The sequence below is a fragment of the Mustelus asterias genome, chromosome 22 (genome assembly GCF_964213995.1).
Source record: "Mustelus asterias chromosome 22, sMusAst1.hap1.1, whole genome shotgun sequence".
Lineage (NCBI taxonomy): Eukaryota > Metazoa > Chordata > Chondrichthyes > Carcharhiniformes > Triakidae > Mustelus > Mustelus asterias.
In genome coordinates this window covers 44,794,855-44,814,894 of record NC_135822.1, presented here as the reverse complement: position 1 = coordinate 44,814,894, position 20,040 = coordinate 44,794,855, and the positions used below count along the sequence as shown (strand labels likewise).

General features: G+C 41.8%; 1 protein-coding gene across 1 annotated transcript in view; it reads right to left on the bottom strand.

The window, feature by feature from the left end:
* Positions 1–20,040, bottom strand: part of LOC144509694 (ephrin type-B receptor 2) — a 1,012,102-nt gene that overhangs the window by 655,469 nt on the left and 336,593 nt on the right. The window lies entirely within an intron of this gene.

Sequence of the window (20,040 nt, the reverse complement as noted above, 5' to 3'; positions counted from 1 at the left end):
ATCTGTCAGTGTGAATATCAGCAATCTGTCAGTGTGAATATCAGCAATCGGGCAGTGTGAATATCAGCAATCTGTCAGTGTGAATATCAGCAATCTGTCAGTGTGAATGTCAGCAATCCGGCAGTGTGAATATCAGCAATCTGTCAATGTGAATATCAGCAATCTGTCAGTGTCAATATCAGCAATCTCTCAGTGTGAATATCAGCAATCTGGCAGTGTGAATATCAGCAACCTGTCAGTGAATATCAGCAATCTGTCACTGTGAATGCGAGCAATCTGTCAGTGAATATCAGCAATCTGTCAGTGTGAATATCTGCAATCTGTCAGCGTGAATGCGAGCAATCTGTCAGTGTGAATATCAGCAATCTGTCAGTGTGAATATCAGCAATCTGCCACTCTGAAAATCAGCAATCTGTCAACGTGAATAGCAGCAATCTGTCAGTGTGAATATCAGCAACCTGTCAGTGTGAATATCAGCAATCTGTCAGTGTGAATATCAGCAATCTGCCACTCTGAAAATCAGCAATCTGTCAACGTGAATATCAGCAATCTGTCAGTGTGAATATCAGCAATCTGTCAGTGTGAATATCAGCAATCGGGCAGTGTGAATATCAGCAATCTGTCAGTGTGAATATCAGCAATTGGTCAGTGTGAATATCAGCAATCTGTCAGTGTGAATATCAGCAATCTGTCAGTGTGAATATCAGCAATTGGTCAGTGTGAATATCAGCAATCTGTCAGCGTGAATATCAGCAACCTGTCAGTGTGAATATCAGCAATCTGTCAGCGTGAATATCAGCAATCTGTCAGCGTGAATATCAGCAATCTCTCAGTGTGAATTTCAGCAATCTGTCAGTGTGAGTATCAGCAACCTGTCAGTGTGAATATCAACAATCTGTCGGAGTGAAAATCAGCAATCTGTCAGTGTGAATATCAGCAATCTGTCAGTGTGAATATCAGGAATCTGGCAGTGTGAATGTCAGCAATCTGTCAGTGTGAATGTCAGCAATCCGGCAGTGTGAATATCAGCAATCTGTCAGTGTGAATATCAGCAATCTGTCAGTGCGAATGTCAGCAATCTGTCAGTGTGAATATCAGCAATCTGTCAGTGTGAATATCAGCAATCTGTCAGTGAATATCAGCAATCTGTCACTGTGAATGCGAGCAATCTGTCAGTGAATATCAGCAATCTGTCAGTGTGAATATCTGCAATCTGTCAGCGTGAATGCGAGCAATCTGTCAGTGTGAATATCAGCAACCTGTCAGTGTGAATATCAGCAATCTGTCAGTGTGAATATCAGCAATCTGCCACTCTGAAAATCAGCAATCTGTCAGTGTGAATATCAGCAATCTGTCAGTGTGAATATCAGCAATCGGGCAGTGTGAATATCAGCAATCTGTCAGTGTGAATATCAGCAATCTGTCAGTGTGAATGTCAGCAATCCGGCAGCGTGAATATCAGCAATCTGTCAATGTGAATATCAGCAATCTGTCAGTGTCAATATCAGCAATCTCTCAGTGTGAATATCAGCAATCTGGCAGTGTGAATATCAGCAACCTGTCAGTGTAAATATCAGCAATCTGTCAGTGTGAATATCAGTAATCTGTCAGTGTGAATATCAGCAATCCGGCAGTGTGAATATCAGCAATTCGGCAGCGTGAATATCAGCAATCGGTCAGTGTGAATATCAGCAATCTGTCAGTATGAATATCAGCAATCTGTCAGTGTGAATATAGTCAATCTGTCAGTGTGAATGTCAGCAATCTGTGAGTGAATGTCAGCAATTTGTCAGTGTGAATGTCAGCAATTTCTCAGTATGAATATCAGCAATGTGTCAGTGTGAATATCAGCAATCTGTCGGTGTGAATATCAGCAATCTGTGAGTGAATGTCAGCAATCTGTCAGCGTGAATATCAGCAATCTGTCACTGGGAATGCGAGCACTCTGTCAGTGTGAATATCAGCAATCTGTTGGTATGAATATCAGCAATCTGTGAGTGAATGTCAGCAATCTGTCAGTGTGAATGTCAGCAATCTGTCAGCGTGAATATCGTCAATCTGTCACTGTGAATGCGAGCACTCTGTCAGTGTGAATATCAGCAATCTGTCAGTGTGAATATCAGCAATCGGTCAGTGTGAATATCAGCAATCTGTCAGTATGAATATCAGCAATCTGTCAGTGTGAATATAGTCAATCTGTCAGTGTGAATGTCAGCAATCTGTGAGTGAATGTCAGCAATTTGTCAGTGTGAATGTCAGCAATTTCTCAGTATGAATATCAGCAATGTGTCAGTGTGAATATCAGCAATCTGTCGGTGTGAATATCAGCAATCTGTGAGTGAATGTCAGCAATCTGTCAGCGTGAATATCAGCAATCTGTCACTGGGAATGCGAGCACTCTGTCAGTGTGAATATCAGCAATCTGTTGGTATGAATATCAGCAATCTGTGAGTGAATGTCAGCAATCTGTCAGTGTGAATGTCAGCAATCTGTCAGCGTGAATATCGTCAATCTGTCACTGTGAATGCGAGCACTCTGTCAGTGTGAATATCAGCAATCTGTCAGTGTGAATATCAGCAATTGGTCAGTGTGAATATCAGCAATCTGTCAGTGTGACTATCTACAATCTATCAGCGTGACTATCTACAATCTGTCAGCATGAACGCGAGCAATCTGTCAGTGTGGATATCGGCAATCTGTCAGCGTGAATATCAGCAATCTGTCAGCGTGAATATCAGTATTCTCTCAGTGTGAATATCAGCAATCTGTCAGAGTGAATATCAGGAATCTGGCAGTGTGAATGTCAGCAATCTGGCAGTGTGAATGTCAGCAATCCGGCAGTGTGAATATCAACAATCTGTCAGTGTGAATATCAGCAATCTGTCAGTGTGAATGTCAGCAATCTGTCAGTGTGAATATCAACAATCTGTCAGTGTGAATATCAGCAATCTGTCAGTGAATATCAGCAATCTGTCACTGTGAATATTTGCAATCTGTCAGCGTGAATGCGAGCAATCTGTCAGTGTGAATATCAGCAATCTGTCAGCGTGAATATCAGCAATCTGCCACTCTGAAAATCAGCAATCTGTCAACGTGAATATCAGCAATCTGTCAGTGTGAATATCAGCAATCTGTCAGTGTGAATATCAGCAATCCGGCAGTGTGAATATCAACAATCTGTCAGTGTGAATATCAGCAATCTGTCAGTGTGAATATCAGCAATCTGCCAGTGTGAGTATCAGCAACCTGTCAGTGTGAATATCAACAATCTGTCGGAGTGAAAATCAGCAATCTGTCAGTGTGAATATCAGCAATCTGTCAGTGTGAATATCAGGAATCTGGCAGTGTGAATGTCAGCAATCTGTCAGTGTGAATGTCAGCAATCCGGCAGTGTGAATATCAACAATCTGTCAGTGTGAATATCAGCAATCTGTCAGTGTGAATGTCAGCAATCTGTCAGTGTGAATATCAGCAATCTGTCAGTGTGAATATCAGCAATCTGTCAGTGAATATCAGCAATCTGTCACTGTGAATGCGAGCAATCTGTCAGTGAATATCAGCAATCTGTCAGTGTGAATATCTGCAATCTGTCAGCGTGAATGCGAGCAATCTGTCAGTGTGAATATCAGCAATCTGTCAGTGTGAATATCAGCAATCTGCCACTCTGAAAATCGGCAATCTGTCAACGTGTATATCAGCAATCTGTCAGTGTGAATATCAGCAATCTGTCAGTGTGAATATCAGCAATCGGGCAGTGTGAATATCAGCAATCTGTCAGTGTGAATATCAGCAATTGGTCAGTGTGAATATCAGCAATCTGTCAGCGTGAATATCAGCAATTGGTCAGTGTGAATATCAGCAATCTGTCAGTGTGAATATCAGCAATTGGTCAGTGTGAATATCAGCAATCTGTCAGTGTGAATATCTGCAATCTGTCAGCATGAACGCGAGCAATCTGTCAGTGTGAATATCAGAAATCTGTCAGCGTGAATATCAGCAATCTGTCAATGTGAATATCAGCAATTTGTCAGTGTGAATATCAGCAATCTCTCAGTGTGAATATCAGCAATCTGGCAGTGTGAATATCAGCAACCTGTCAGTGTAAATATCAGCAATCTGTCAGTGTGAATATCAGTAATCTGTCAGTGTGAATATCAGCAGTCCGGCAGTGTGAATATCAGCAATTCGGCAGCGTGAATATCAGCAATCGGTCAGTGTGAATATCAGCAATCTGTCAGTATGAATATCAGCAATCTGTCAGTGTGAACATCAGCAATCTGTCAGTGTGAATATAGTCAATCTGTCAGTGTGAATATCAGCAATCTGTGAGTGAATGACAGCAATCTGTCAGTGTGAATGTCAGCCATCTGTCAGCGTGAAAATCAGCAATCTGTCATTGTGAATGCGAGCACTCTGTCAGTGTGAATATCAGCAATCTGTCAGTGTGAATATCAGCAATTGGTCAGTGTGAATATCAGCAATCTGTCAGTGTGAATATCTGCAATCTGTCAGCATGAACGCGAGCAATCTGTCAGTGTGAATATCAGAAATCTGTCAGCGTGAATATCAGCAACCTGTCAGTATGAATGTCAACAATCTGTCAGTGAGTATATCGGCAATCTGTCAGCGTGAATATCAGCAATCTGTCAGCGTGAATATCAGCATTCTCTCAGTGTGAATATCAGCAATCTGTCAGTGTGAATATCAGCAATCTGTCAGCGTGAATATCAGCAACCTGTCAGTGTGAATATCAGCAATCTGTCAGCGTGAATATCAGCAATCTGTCAGCGTGAATATCAGCAATCTCTCAGTGTGAATTTCAGCAATCTGTCAGTGTGAGTATCAGCAACCTGTCAGTGTGAATATCAACAATCTGTCGGAGTGAAAATCAGCAATCTGTCAGTGTGAATATCAGCAATCTGTCAGTGTGAATATCAGGAATCTGGCAGTGTGAATGTCAGCAATCTGTCAGTGTGAATGTCAGCAATCCGGCAGTGTGAATATCAGCAATCTGTCAGTGTGAATATCAGCAATCTGTCAGTGCGAATGTCAGCAATCTGTCAGTGTGAATATCAGCAATCTGTCAGTGTGAATATCAGCAATCTGTCAGTGAATATCAGCAATCTGTCACTGTGAATGCGAGCAATCTGTCAGTGAATATCAGCAATCTGTCAGTGTGAATATCTGCAATCTGTCAGCGTGAATGCGAGCAATCTGTCAGTGTGAATATCAGCAATCTGTCAGTGTGAATATCAGCAATCTGCCACTCTGAAAATCAGCAATCTGTCAACGTGAATAGCAGCAATCTGTCAGTGTGAATATCAGCAACCTGTCAGTGTGAATATCAGCAATCTGTCAGTGTGAATATCAGCAATCTGCCACTCTGAAAATCAGCAATCTGTCAGTGTGAATATCAGCAATCTGTCAGTGTGAATATCAGCAATCGGGCAGTGTGAATATCAGCAATCTGTCAGTGTGAATATCAGCAATCTGTCAGTGTGAATGTCAGCAATCCGGCAGTGTGAATATCAGCAATCTGTCAATGTGAATATCAGCAATCTGTCAGTGTCAATATCAGCAATCTCTCAGTGTGAATATCAGCAATCTGGCAGTGTGAATATCAGCAACCTGTCAGTGTAAATATCAGCAATCTGTCAGTGTGAATATCAGTAATCTGTCAGTGTGAATATCAGCAATCCGGCAGTGTGAATATCAGCAATTCGGCAGCGTGAATATCAGCAATCGGTCAGTGTGAATATCAGCAATCTGTCAGTATGAATATCAGCAATCTGTCAGTGTGAATATAGTCAATCTTTCAGTGTGAATGTCAGCAATCTGTGAGTGAATGTCAGCAATTTGTCAGTGTGAATGTCAGCAATTTCTCAGTATGAATATCAGCAATGTGTCAGTGTGAATATCAGCAATCTGTCGGTGTGAATATCAGCAATCTGTGAGTGAATGTCAGCAATCTGTCAGTGTGAATGTCAGCAATCTGTCAGCGTGAATATCAGCAATCTGTCACTGGGAATGCGAGCACTCTGTCAGTGTAAATATCAGCAATCTGTTGGTATGAATATCAGCAATCTGTGAGTGAATGTCAGCAATCTGTCAGTGTGAATGTCAGCAATCTGTCAGCGTGAATATCATCAATCTGTCACTGTGAATGCGAGCACTCTGTCAGTGTGAATATCAGCAATCTGTCAGTGTGAATATCAGCAATTGGTCAGTGTGAATATCAGCAATCTGTCAGTGTGACTATCTACAATCTGTCAGCGTGACTATCTACAATCTGTCAGCATGAACGCGAGCAATCTGTCAGTGTGGATATCGGCAATCTGTCAGCGTGAATATCAGCAATCTGTCAGCGTGAATATCAGCATTCTCTCAGTGTGAATATCAGCAATCTGTCAGTGTGAATATCAGGAATCTGGCAGTGTGAATGTCAGCAATCTGTCAGTGTGAATGTCAGCAATCCGGCAGTGTGAATATCAACAATCTGTCAGTGTGAATATCAGCAATCTGTCAGTGTGAATGTCAGCAATCTGTCAGTGTGAATATCAACAATCTGTCAGTGTGAATATCAGCAATCTGTCAGTGAATATCAGCAATCTGTCACTGTGAATATCTGCAATCTGTCAGCGTGAATGCGAGGAATCTGTCAGTGTGAATATCAGCAATCTGTCAGTGTGAATATCAGCAATCTGCCACTCTGAAAATCAGCAATCTGTCAACGTGAATATCAGCAATCTGTCAGTGTGACTATCAGCAATCTGTCAGTGTGAATATCAGCAATCGGGCAGTGTGAATATCAGCAATCTGTCAGTGTGAATATCAGCAATTGGTCAGTGTGAATATCAGCAATCTGTCAGTGTGAATATCAGCAATCTGTCAGTGTGAATATCAGCAATTGGTCAGTGTGAATATCAGCAATCTGTCAGCGTGAATATCAGCAACCTGTCAGTGTGAATATCAGCAATCTGTCAGCGTGAATATCAGCAATCTGTCAGCGTGAATATCAGCATTCTCTCAGTGTGAATATCAGCAATCTGTCAGTGTGAATATCAGCAATCTGTCAGCGTGAATATCAGCAACCTGTCAGTGTGAATATCAGCAATCTGTCAGCGTGAATATCAGCAATCTGTCAGCGTGAATATCAGCAATCTCTCAGTGTGAATTTCAGCAATCTGTCAGTGTGAGTATCAGCAACCTGTCAGTGTGAATATCAACAATCTGTCGGAGTGAAAATCAGCAATCTGTCAGTGTGAATATCAGCAATCTGTCAGTGTGAATATCAGGAATCTGGCAGTGTGAATGTCAGCAATCTGTCAGTGTGAATGTCAGCAATCCGGCAGTGTGAATATCAGCAATCTGTCAGTGTGAATATCAGCAATCTGTCAGTGCGAATGTCAGCAATCTGTCAGTGTGAATATCAGCAATCTGTCAGTGTGAATATCAGCAATCTGTCAGTGAATATCAGCAATCTGTCACTGTGAATGCGAGCAATCTGTCAGTGAATATCAGCAATCTGTCAGTGTGAATATCTGCAATCTGTCAGCGTGAATGCGAGCAATCTGTCAGTGTGAATATCAGCAATCTGTCAGTGTGAATATCAGCAATCTGCCACTCTGAAAATCAGCAATCTGTCAACGTGAATAGCAGCAATCTGTCAGTGTGAATATCAGCAACCTGTCAGTGTGAATATCAGCAATCTGTCAGTGTGAATATCAGCAATCTGCCACTCTGAAAATCAGCAATCTGTCAGTGTGAATATCAGCAATCTGTCAGTGTGAATATCAGCAATCGGGCAGTGTGAATATCAGCAATCTGTCAGTGTGAATATCAGCAATCTGTCAGTGTGAATGTCAGCAATCCGGCAGTGTGAATATCAGCAATCTGTCAATGTGAATATCAGCAATCTGTCAGTGTCAATATCAGCAATCTCTCAGTGTGAATATCAGCAATCTGGCAGTGTGAATATCAGCAACCTGTCAGTGTAAATATCAGCAATCTGTCAGTGTGAATATCAGTAATCTGTCAGTGTGAATATCAGCAATCCGGCAGTGTGAATATCAGCAATTCGGCAGCGTGAATATCAGCAATCGGTCAGTGTGAATATCAGCAATCTGTCAGTATGAATATCAGCAATCTGTCAGTGTGAATATAGTCAATCTGTCAGTGTGAATGTCAGCAATCTGTGAGTGAATGTCAGCAATTTGTCAGTGTGAATGTCAGCAATTTCTCAGTATGAATATCAGCAATGTGTCAGTGTGAATATCAGCAATCTGTCGGTGTGAATATCAGCAATCTGTGAGTGAATGTCAGCAATCTGTCAGTGTGAATGTCAGCAATCTGTCAGCGTGAATATCAGCAATCTGTCACTGGGAATGCGAGCACTCTGTCAGTGTGAATATCAGCAATCTGTTGGTATGAATATCAGCAATCTGTGAGTGAATGTCAGCAATCTGTCAGTGTGAATGTCAGCAATCTGTCAGCGTGAATATCATCAATCTGTCACTGTGAATGCGAGCACTCTGTCAGTGTGAATATCAGCAATCTGTCAGTGTGAATATCAGCAATTGGTCAGTGTGAATATCAGCAATCTGTCAGTGTGACTATCTACAATCTGTCAGCGTGACTATCTACAATCTGTCAGCATGAACGCGAGCAATCTGTCAGTGTGGATATCGGCAATCTGTCAGCGTGAATATCAGCAATCTGTCAGCGTGAATATCAGCATTCTCTCAGTGTGAATATCAGCAATCTGTCAGTGTGAATATCAGGAATCTGGCAGTGTGAATGTCAGCAATCTGTCAGTGTGAATGTCAGCAATCCGGCAGTGTGAATATCAACAATCTGTCAGTGTGAATATCAGCAATCTGTCAGTGTGAATGTCAGCAATCTGTCAGTGTGAATATCAACAATCTGTCAGTGTGAATATCAGCAATCTGTCAGTGAATATCAGCAATCTGTCACTGTGAATATCTGCAATCTGTCAGCGTGAATGCGAGGAATCTGTCAGTGTGAATATCAGCAATCTGTCAGTGTGAATATCAGCAATCTGCCACTCTGAAAATCAGCAATCTGTCAACGTGAATATCAGCAATCTGTCAGTGTGAATATCAGCAATCTGTCAGTGTGAATATCAGCAATCGGGCAGTGTGAATATCAGCAATCTGTCAGTGTGAATATCAGCAATTGGTCAGTGTGAATATCAGCAATCTGTCAGTGTGAATATCAGCAATCTGTCAGTGTGAATATCAGCAATTGGTCAGTGTGAATATCAGCAATCTGTCAGCGTGAATATCAGCAACCTGTCAGTGTGAATATCAGCAATCTGTCAGCGTGAATATCAGCAATCTGTCAGCGTGAATATCAGCAATCTCTCAGTGTGAATTTCAGCAATCTGTCAGTGTGAGTATCAGCAACCTGTCAGTGTGAATATCAACAATCTGTCGGAGTGAAAATCAGCAATCTGTCAGTGTGAATATCAGCAATCTGTCAGTGTGAATATCAGGAATCTGGCAGTGTGAATGTCAGCAATCTGTCAGTGTGAATGTCAGCAATCCGGCAGTGTGAATATCAGCAATCTGTCAGTGTGAATATCAGCAATCTGTCAGTGCGAATGTCAGCAATCTGTCAGTGTGAATATCAGCAATCTGTCAGTGTGAATATCAGCAATCTGTCAGTGAATATCAGCAATCTGTCACTGTGAATGCGAGCAATCTGTCAGTGAATATCAGCAATCTGTCAGTGTGAATATCTGCAATCTGTCACTGGGAATGCGAGCACTCTGTCAGTGTGAATATCAGCAATCTGTTGGTATGAATATCAGCAATCTGTGAGTGAATGTCAGCAATCTGTCAGTGTGAATGTCAGCAATCTGTCAGCGTGAATATCATCAATCTGTCACTGTGAATGCGAGCACTCTGTCAGTGTGAATATCAGCAATCTGTCAGTGTGAATATCAGCAATTGGTCAGTGTGAATATCAGCAATCTGTCAGTGTGACTATCTACAATCTGGCAGCGTGACTATCTACAATCTGTCAGCATGAACGCGAGCAATCTGTCAGTGTGGATATCGGCAATCTGTCAGCGTGAATATCAGCAATCTGTCAGCGTGAATATCAGCATTCTCTCAGTGTGAATATCAGCAATCTGTCAGTGTGAATATCAGGAATCTGGCAGTGTGAATGTCAGCAATCTGTCAGTGTGAATGTCAGCAATCCGGCAGTGTGAATATCAACAATCTGTCAGTGTGAATATCAGCAATCTGTCAGTGTGAATGTCAGCAATCTGTCAGTGTGAATATCAACAATCTGTCAGTGTGAATATCAGCAATCTGTCAGTGAATATCAGCAATCTGTCACTGTGAATATCTGCAATCTGTCAGCGTGAATGCGAGCAATCTGTCAGTGTGAATATCAGCAATCTGTCAGTGTGAATATCAGCAATCTGCCACTCTGAAAATCAGCAATCTGTCAACGTGAATATCAGCAATCTGTCAGTGTGAATATCAGCAATCTGTCAGTGTGAATATCAGCAATCGGGCAGTGTGAATATCAGCAATCTGTCAGTGTGAATATCAGCAATTGGTCAGTGTGAATATCAGCAATCTGTCAGTGTGAATATCAGCAATCTGTCAGTGTGAATATCAGCAATTGGTCAGTGTGAATATCAGCAATCTGTCAGTGTGAATATCTGCAATCTGTCAGCATGAACGCGAGCAATCTGTCAGTGTGAATATCAGAAATCTGTCAGCGTGAATATCAGAAATCTGTCAATGTGAATATCAGCAATCTGTCAGTGTGAATATCAGCAATCTCTCAGTGTGAATATCAGCAATCTGGCAGTGTGAATATCAGCAACCTGTCAGTGTAAATATCAGCAATCTGTCAGTGTGAATATCAGTAATCTGTCAGTGTGAATATCAGCAGTCCGGCAGTGTGAATATCAGCAATTCGGCAGCGTGAATATCAGCAATCTGTCAGTATGAATATCAGCAATCTGTCAGTGTGAACATCAGCAATCTGTCAGTGTGAATATAGTCAATCTGTCAGTGTGAATATCAGCAACCTGTGAGTGAATGACAGCAATCTGTCAGTGTGAATGTCAGCCATCTGTCAGCGTGAAAATCAGCAATCTGTCATTGTGAATGCGAGCACTCTGTCAGTGTGAATATCAGCAATCTGTCAGTGTGAATATCAGCAATTGGTCAGTGTGAATATCAGCAATCTGTCAGTGTGAATATCTGCAATCTGTCAGCATGAACGCGAGCAATCTGTCAGTGTGAATATCAGAAATCTGTCAGCGTGAATATCAGCAACCTGTCAGTATGAATGTCAACAATCTGTCAGTGAGTATATCGGCAATCTGTCAGCGTGAATATCAGTAATCTGTCAGCGTGAATATCAGCATTCTCTCAGTGTGAATATCAGCAATCTGTCAGTGTGAATATCAGCAATCTGTCAGCGTGAATATCAGCAATTTCTCAGTGTGAATATCAGCAATCTGTCAATGTGAATATCAGCAATCTGTCAGTGTGAATATCAGCAATCTGTCAGTGTGAATGTCAGCAATCCGGCAGTGTGAATATCAGCAATCTGTCAGTGTGAATATCAGCAATCTGTCAGTGTGAATATCAGCAATCTGTCAGTGTGAATGTCTGCAATCTGTCAGTGTGAACATCAGCAATCTGTCAGTGTAAATATCAGCAATCTCTCAGTGTGAATATCAGCAATCTCTCAGTCTGAATATCAGCAATCTGTCAGTGTGAATATCAGCAATCTGTCGGTGTGAATATCGGGAATCTGTCAGTGTGAATATCAGCAATCTGTCAGTGTGAATATCAGCAATCCCTCAGTGTGAATATCAGCAATCGCTCAGTGTGAATATCAGCAATCTGTCAGTGTGAATATCAGCAATCTGTCAGTGTGAATATCAGCAATCTGTCAGCGTGAATATCAGCAATCTGTCACCATGAATATCAGCAATCTCTCAGTATGAATATCAGCAATCCGGCAGTGTGAATATCGGCAATCTGTCACTGTGAATGCGAGCAATCTGTCAGTGAATATCAGCAATCTGTCAGTGTGAATATTCGCAATCTGTCACCATGAATATCAGCAATCTGTCAGTGTGAATGTCAGCAATCTCTCAGTCTGAATATCAGCAATCTGTCAGTGTGAATATCAGCAATCCCTCAGTGTGAATATCAGCAATCCCTGAGTGTGAATATCAGCAATCCGGCAGTGTGAATATCGGCAATCTGTCACTGTGAATGCGAGCAATCTGTCACCATGAATATCAGCAATCTGTCAGTGTGAATATCAGCAATCTCTCAGTATGAATATCAGCTATCCGGCAGTGTGAATATCAGCAATCAGTCAGGGTGAATATCAGCAATCTGTCAGTGTGAATATCAGCAATCTGTCACTGTGAATGCGTGCAATCTGTCAGTGAATATCAGCAATCTGTCAGTGTGAATATCTGCAATCTGTCAGCGTGAATGCGGGCAATCTGTCAGTGTGAATATCAGCAATCTGTCAGTGTGATTATCAGCAATCCGGCAGTGTGAATATCAAGAATCTGTCAGTGTGAATATCGGCAATCCGGCAGTGTGAATATCAGCAATCAGTCAGTGTGAATGTCAGCAATCCGGCAGTGTGAATATCAGCAATCTGTCAGTGTGAATATCAGCAATCCGGCAGTGTGAATATCAGCAATCTGGCAGTGTGAATATCAGCAATCTGTCAGTGTGAATGTCAGCAATCCGGCAGTGTGAATATCAGCAATCCGTCAGTGTGAATGTCAGCAATCTGTCAGTGTGAATATCAGCAATCTGTCAGTGTGAATATCAGCAACCTGTCAGTGTGAATGTCAGCAATCTGTCAGTGTGAATGTCAGCAATCTGTCAGTGTGAATGTCAGCAATCTGTCAGTGTGAATATCAGCAATCTGTCAGTGTGAATATCAGCAATCGATCAGTGTGAATATCAGCAATCCGGCAGTGTGAATATCAGCAACCTGTCAGTGTGAATATCAGCAATCTGTCAATGTGAATATCAGCAATCTGTCAGTGTGAATGTCAGCAATCCGGCAGTGTGAATATCAGCAATCTGTCAGTGTGAATATCAGCAATCTGTCGGTGTGAATATCGGCAATCTGTCAGTGTGAATATCAGCAATCCCTCAGTGTGAATATCAGCAATCCCTCAGTATGAATATCAGCAATCTGTCAGCGGGAATATCAGCAATCTGTCACCATGAATATCAGCAATCTCTCAGTATGAATATCAGCAATCCGGCAGTGTGAATATCGGCAATCTGTCACTGTGAATGCGAGCAATCTGTCAGTGAATATCAGCAATCTGTCAGTGTGAATATTCGCAATCTGTCACCATGAATATCAGCAATCTGTCAGTATGAATATCAGCAATCCGGCAGTGTGAATATCGGCAATCTGTCAGTGTGAATATCAGCAATCTGTCAGTGTGAATATCAGCAATCTGTCAGTGTGAATATCAGCAATCTGTCAGCATGAATTTCAGCAATCTGTCAGTGTGAATAACAGCAATCTGTCAGTGTGAATATCAGCAATCTGTCAGTGTGAATATTAGCAAGCTGTCAGTGTGAATATCAGCAATCTGTCAGTGTGAATGTCTGCAATCTGTCAGTGTGAATATCAGCAATCTGTCAGTGTGAATATCAGCAATCTTTCAGTGTGAATATCAGCAATCTCTCAGTCTGAAAATCAGCAATCTGTCAGCGTGAATATCAGCAATCTGTCAGTGTGAATGTCAGCAATCCAGCAGTGTGAATATCAGCAATCTGTCAGTGTGAATATCAGCAATCTGTCAGTGTGAATATCAGCAATCTGCCAGTGAGAATGTCTGCAATCTGTCAGTGTGAATATCAGCAATCTCTCAGTGTGAATATCAGCAATCTCTCAGTGTGAATATGAGCAATCTGTCAGTGTGAATATCGGCAATCTGTCGGTGTGAATATCAGCAATCTGTCAGTGTGAATATGAGCAATCTGTCAGTGTGAATATCGGCAATCTGTCGGTGTGAATATCGGCAATCTGTCAGTGTGAATATCAGCAATCTGTCAGTGTGAATATGAGCAATCTGTCAGTGTGAATATCGGCAATCTGTCGGTGTGAATATCGGCAATCTGGCAGTGTGAATATCAGCAACCTGTCAGTGTAAATATCAGCAATCTGTCAGTGTGAATATCAGTAATCTGTCAGTGTGAATATTAGCAGTCCGGCAGTGTGAATATCAGCAATTCGGCAGCGTGAATATCAGCAATCGGTCAGTGTGAATATCAGCAATCTGTCAGTATGAATATCAGCAATCTGTCAGTGTGAACATCAGCAATCTGTCAGTGTGAATATAGTCAATCTGTCAGTGTGAATATCAGCAATCTGTGAGTGAATGACAGCAATCTGTCAGTGTGAATGTCAGCCATCTGTCAGCGTGAAAATCAGCAATCTGTCATTGTGAATGCGAGCACTCTGTCAGTGTGAATATCAGCAATCTGTCAGTGTGAATATCAGCAATTGGTCAGTGTGAATATCAGCAATCTGTCAGTGTGAATATCTGCAATCTGTCAGCATGAACGCGAGCAATCTGTCAGTGTGAATATCAGAAATCTGTCAGCGTGAATATCAGCAACCTGTCAGTATGAATGTCAACAATCTGTCAGTGAGTATATCGGCAATCTGTCAGCGTGAATATCAGCAATCTGTCAGCGTGAATATCAGCATTCTCTCAGTGTGAATATCAGCAATCTGTCAGTGTGAATATCAGCAATCTGTCAGCGTGAATATCAGCAACCTGTCAGTGTGAATATCAGCAATCTGTCAGCGTGAATATCAGCAATCTGTCAGCGTGAATATCAGCAATCTCTCAGTGTGAATTTCAGCAATCTGTCAGTGTGAGTATCAGCAACCTGTCAGTGTGAATATCAACAATCTGTCGGAGTGAAAATCAGCAATCTGTCAGTGTGAATATCAGCAATCTGTCAGTGTGAATATCAGGAATCTGGCAGTGTGAATGTCAGCAATCTGTCAGTGTGAATGTCAGCAATCCGGCAGTGTGAATATCAGCAATCTGTCAGTGTGAATATCAGCAATCTGTCAGTGCGAATGTCAGCAATCTGTCAGTGTGAATATCAGCAATCTGTCAGTGTGAATATCAGCAATCTGTCAGTGAATATCAGCAATCTGTCACTGTGAATGCGAGCAATCTGTCAGTGAATATCAGCAATCTGTCAGTGTGAATATCTGCAATCTGTCAGCGTGAATGCGAGCAATCTGTCAGTGTGAATATCAGCAATCTGCCACTCTGAAAATCAGCAATCTGTCAGTGTGAATATCAGCAATCTGCCACTCTGAAAATCAGCAATCTGTCAACGTGAATAGCAGCAATCTGTCAGTGTGAATATCAGCAACCTGTCAGTGTGAATATCAGCAATCTGTCAGTGTGAATATCAGCAATCTGCCACTCTGAAAATCAGCAATCTGTCAGTGTGAATATCAGCAATCTGTCAGTGTGAATATCAGCAATCGGGCAGTGTGAATATCAGCAATCTGTCAGTGTGAATATTAGCAATCTGTCAGTGTTGATGTCAGCAATCCGGCAGTGTGAATATCAGCAATCTGTGAGTGAATGTCAGCAATCTGTCAGTGTGAATGTCAGCAATCTGTCAGCGTGAATATCAGCAATCTGTCACTGGGAATGCGAGCACTCTGTCAGTGTGAATATCAGCAATCTGTTGGTATGAATATCAGCAATCTGTGAGTGAATGTCAGCAATCTGTCAGTGTGAATGTCAGCAATCTGTCAGCGTGAATATCATCAATCTGTCACTGTGAATGCGAGCACTCTGTCAGTGTGAATATCAGCAATCTGTCAGTGTGAATATCAGCAATTGGTCAGTGTGAATATCAGCAATCTGTCAGTGTGACTATCTACAATCTGTCAGCGTGACTATCTACAATCTGTCAGCATGAACGCGAGCAATCTGTCAGTGTGGATATCGGCAATCTGTCAGCGTGAATATCAGCAATCTGTCAGCGTGAATATCAGCATTCTCTCAGTGTGAATATCAGCAATCTGTCAGTGTGAATATCAGGAATCTGGCAGTGTGAATGTCAGCAATCTGTCAGTGTGAATGTCAGCAATCCGGCACTGTGAATATCAACAATCTGTCAGTGTGAATATCAGCAATCTGTCAGTGTGAATGTCAGCAATCTGTCAGTGTGAATATCAACAATCTGTCAGTGTGAATATCAGCAATCTGTCAGTGAATATCAGCAATCTGTCACTGTGAATATCTGCAATCTGTCAGCGTGAATGCGAGGAATCTGTCAGTGTGAATATCAGCAATCTGTCAGTGTGAATATCAGCAATCTGCCACTCTGAAAATCAGCAATCTGTCAACGTGAATATCAGCAATCTGTCAGTGTGAATATCAGCAATCTGTCAGTGTGAATATCAGCAATCGGGCAGTGTGAATATCAGCAATCTGTCAGTGTGAATATCAGCAATTGGTCAGTGTGAATATCAGCAATCTGTCAGTGTGAATATCAGCAATCTGTCAGTGTGAATATCAGCAATTGGTCAGTGTGAATATCAGCAATCTGTCAGCGTGAATATCAGCAACCTGTCAGTGTGAATATCAGCAATCTGTCAGCGTGAATATCAGCAATCTGTCAGCGTGAATATCAGCAATCTCTCAGTGTGAATTTCAGCAATCTGTCAGTGTGAGTATCAGCAACCTGTCAGTGTGAATATCAACAATCTGTCGGAGTGAAAATCAGCAATCTGTCAGTGTGAATATCAGCAATCTGTCAGTGTGAATATCAGGAATCTGGCAGTGTGAATGTCAGCAATCTGTCAGTGTGAATGTCAGCAATCCGGCAGTGTGAATATCAGCAATCTGTCAGTGTGAATATCAGCAATCTGTCAGTGCGAATGTCAGCAATCTGTCAGTGTGAATATCAGCAATCTGTCAGTGTGAATATCAGCAATCTGTCAGTGAATATCAGCAATCTGTCACTGTGAATGCGAGCAATCTGTCAGTGAATATCAGCAATCTGTCAGTGTGAATATCTGCAATCTGTCACTGGGAATGCGAGCACTCTGTCAGTGTGAATATCAGCAATCTGTTGGTATGAATATCAGCAATCTGTGAGTGAATGTCAGCAATCTGTCAGTGTGAATGTCAGCAATCTGTCAGCGTGAATATCATCAATCTGTCACTGTGAATGCGAGCACTCTGTCAGTGTGAATATCAGCAATCTGTCAGTGTGAATATCAGCAATTGGTCAGTGTGAATATCAGCAATCTGTCAGTGTGACTATCTACAATCTGTCAGCGTGACTATCTACAATCTGTCAGCATGAACGCGAGCAATCTGTCAGTGTGGATATCGGCAATCTGTCAGCGTGAATATCAGCAATCTGTCAGCGTGAATATCAGCATTCTCTCAGTGTGAATATCAGCAATCTGTCAGTGTGAATATCAGGAATCTGGCAGTGTGAATGTCAGCAATCTGTCAGTGTGAATGTCAGCAATCCGGCAGTGTGAATATCAACAATCTGTCAGTGTGAATATCAGCAATCTGTCAGTGTGAATGTCAGCAATCTGTCAGTGTGAATATCAACAATCTGTCAGTGTGAATATCAGCAATCTGTCAGTGAATATCAGCAATCTGTCACTGTGAATATCTGCAATCTGTCAGCGTGAATGCGAGCAATCTGTCAGTGTGAATATCAGCAATCTGTCAGTGTGAATATCAGCAATCTGCCACTCTGAAAATCAGCAATCTGTCAACGTGAATATCAGCAATCTGTCAGTGTGAATATCAGCAATCTGTCAGTGTGAATATCAGCAATCGGGCAGTGTGAATATCAGCAATCTGTCAGTGTGAATATCAGCAATTGGTCAGTGTGAATATCAGCAATCTGTCAGTGTGAATATCAGCAATCTGTCAGTGTGAATATCAGCAATTGGTCAGTGTGAATATCAGCAATCTGTCAGTGTGAATATCTGCAATCTGTCAGCATGAACGCGAGCAATCTGTCAGTGTGAATATCAGAAATCTGTCAGCGTGAATATCAGAAATCTGTCAATGTGAATATCAGCAATCTGTCAGTGTGAATATCAGCAATCTCTCAGTGTGAATATCAGCAATCTGGCAGTGTGAATATCAGCAACCTGTCAGTGTAAATATCAGCAATCTGTCAGTGTGAATATCAGTAATCTGTCAGTGTGAATATCAGCAGTCCGGCAGTGTGAATATCAGCAATTCGGCAGCGTGAATATCAGCAATCTGTCAGTATGAATATCAGCAATCTGTCAGTGTGAACATCAGCAATCTGTCAGTGTGAATATAGTCAATCTGTCAGTGTGAATATCAGCAATCTGTGAGTGAATGACAGCAATCTGTCAGTGTGAATGTCAGCCATCTGTCAGCGTGAAAATCAGCAATCTGTCATTGTGAATGCGAGCACTCTGTCAGTGTGAATATCAGCAATCTGTCAGTGTGAATATCAGCAATTGGTCAGTGTGAATATCAGCAATCTGTCAGTGTGAATATCTGCAATCTGTCAGCATGAACGCGAGCAATCTGTCAGTGTGAATATCAGAAATCTGTCAGCGTGAATATCAGCAACCTGTCAGTATGAATGTCAACAATCTGTCAGTGAGTATATCGGCAATCTGTCAGCGTGAATATCAGTAATCTGTCAGCGTGAATATCAGCATTCTCTCAGTGTGAATATCAGCAATCTGTCAGTGTGAATATCAGCAATCTGTCAGCGTGAATATCAGCAATTTCTCAGTGTGAATATCAGCAATCTGTCAATGTGAATATCAGCAATCTGTCAGTGTGAATATCAGCAATCTGTCAGTGTGAATGTCAGCAATCCGGCAGTGTGAATATCAGCAATCTGTCAGTGTGAATATCAGCAATCTGTCAGTGTGAATATCAGCAATCTGTCAGTGTGAATGTCTGCAATCTGTCAGTGTGAACATCAGCAATCTGTCAGTGTAAATATCAGCAATCTCTCAGTGTGAATATCAGCAATCTCTCAGTCTGAATATCAGCAATCTGTCAGTGTGAATATCAGCAATCTGTCGGTGTGAATATCGGGAATCTGTCAGTGTGAATATCAGCAATCTGTCAGTGTGAATATCAGCAATCCCTCAGTGTGAATATCAGCAATCGCTCAGTGTGAATATCAGCAATCTGTCAGTGTGAATATCAGCAATCTGTCAGTGTGAATATCAGCAATCTGTCAGCGTGAATATCAGCAATCTGTCACCATGAATATCAGCAATCTCTCAGTATGAATATCAGCAATCCGGCAGTGTGAATATCGGCAATCTGTCACTGTGAATGCGAGCAATCTGTCAGTGAATATCAGCAATCTGTCAGTGTGAATATTCGCAATCTGTCACCATGAATATCAGCAATCTGTCAGTGTGAATGTCAGCAATCTCTCAGTCTGAATATCAGCAATCTGTCAGTGTGAATATCAGCAATCCCTCAGTGTGAATATCAGCAATCCCTGAGTGTGAATATCAGCAATCCGGCAGTGTGAATATCGGCAATCTGTCACTGTGAATGCGAGCAATCTGTCACCATGAATATCAGCAATCTGTCAGTGTGAATATCAGCAATCTCTCAGTATGAATATCAGCTATCCGGCAGTGTGAATATCAGCAATCAGTCAGGGTGAATATCAGCAATCTGTCAGTGTGAATATCAGCAATCTGTCACTGTGAATGCGTGCAATCTGTCAGTGAATATCAGCAATCTGTCAGTGTGAATATCTGCAATCTGTCAGCGTGAATGCGGGCAATCTGTCAGTGTGAATATCAGCAATCTGTCAGTGTGATTATCAGCAATCCGGCAGTGTGAATATCAAGAATCTGTCAGTGTGAATATCGGCAATCCGGCAGTGTGAATATCAGCAATCAGTCAGTGTGAATGTCAGCAATCCGGCAGTGTGAATATCAGCAATCTGTCAG